Source organism: Halictus rubicundus, unplaced genomic scaffold (assembly GCF_050948215.1).
Source record: "Halictus rubicundus isolate RS-2024b unplaced genomic scaffold, iyHalRubi1_principal scaffold0250, whole genome shotgun sequence".
Classification (NCBI taxonomy): domain Eukaryota; kingdom Metazoa; phylum Arthropoda; class Insecta; order Hymenoptera; family Halictidae; genus Halictus; species Halictus rubicundus.
Window position 1 is genome coordinate 103,297 of NW_027488791.1, and position 1,614 is coordinate 104,910.

Genomic DNA, 1,614 nt, shown 5'->3' on the forward strand with positions numbered 1-1,614 from the left:
ATAGGATAGGATAGAGGATAGGATAGAATAGAGGATAGGATAGGATAGGATAGATGATATTATAGTAAAGAGGATAGGATATGATAGAGGATAGGATAGGATAGAGGATAGGATAGGATAGAGGATAGGATAGGATAGAGGATAGGATAGGATAGAGGATAGGATAGGATAGAGGATAGGATAGGATAGGATAGATGATATTATAGTAAAGAGGATAGGATATGATAGAGGATAGGATACGGGACTGGATAGGATAGAGGATAGGATAGGATAGAGGATAGGATAGGATAGAGGATAGGATAGGATAGAGGATAGGATAGGATAGAGGATAGGATAGGATAGAGGATAGGATAGGATAGAGGATAGGATAGGATAGAGGATAGGATAGGGGATTGGATAGAATAGAGGATAGGATAGGATACAGGATAGGATAGGATAGAGGATATGATAGGATAGAGGATAGGATAGGATAGAGGATAGGATAGGATAGAGGATAGGATAGGTTAGAGGATACGATATAGGATTGGATAGGATAGAGGATACGATAGAATAGAGGATAGCATAGGATAGAGGATAGGATAGGATACAGGATAGGATAGGATAGAGGATACGATATGGGATTGGATAGGATAGAGGATAGGATACGATAGAGGATAGGATAGGATAGAGGATAGGATAGGATAGAGAATAGGATATAGGATTGGATAGGATAGAGGATAGAATAGGATAGAGGATAGGATAGGATAGAGGATAGGATAGGATAGAGGATACGATAGGGGATTGGATAGAATAGAGGACAGGATAGGATACAGGATAGGATAGGATAGAGGATATGATAGGATAGAGGACAGGATAGGATAGAGGATAGGATAGGATAGGATAGAGGATATGATAGGATAGAGGATAGGATAGAATAGAGGATAGGATAGGGTAGAGGACAGGTTAGCATAGAGCATAGGATAGGATAGAGGATTCGATTGGATGAAGGATAGGATAGGATAGAGGATAGGATAGGATAGAGGATAGGATAGGATAGAGGATAGGATAGGATAGAGGATAGGATAGGATAGAGGATAGGATAGGATAGAGGATAGGATAGGATAGAGGATAGGATAGGATAGAGGATAGGATAGGATAGAGGATAGGATAGGCTAGAGGATACGATATAGGAGTGGATAGGATAGAGGATAGGATACGATAGAGGATAGGATAGAGGATAGGATAGGATAGCGGAAAGGATAGGATAGAGTATAGAATAGGATAGAGGATAAGATAGGATAGAGGATAGGATAGGATAGGGTAGATGATATTATAGTAAAGAGGATAGGATAGGATAGAGGATAGGATAGGATAGAGGATAGGATAGGATAGAGGATACGATATAGGATTGGATAGGATAGAGGATAGGATACGATAGAGGATAGGATAGAATAGAGGATAGGATAGGATAGAGGATAGGATAGGATAGAGGATATGATAGGATAGAGGATACGATATGGGATTGGATAGGATAGAGGATAGGATAGGGTAGAGGATAGGATAGGATAGAGGATAGGATAGGATAGAAGATATGATAGGATAGAGGATAGGATAGGATAGAGGATAGGATAGGAT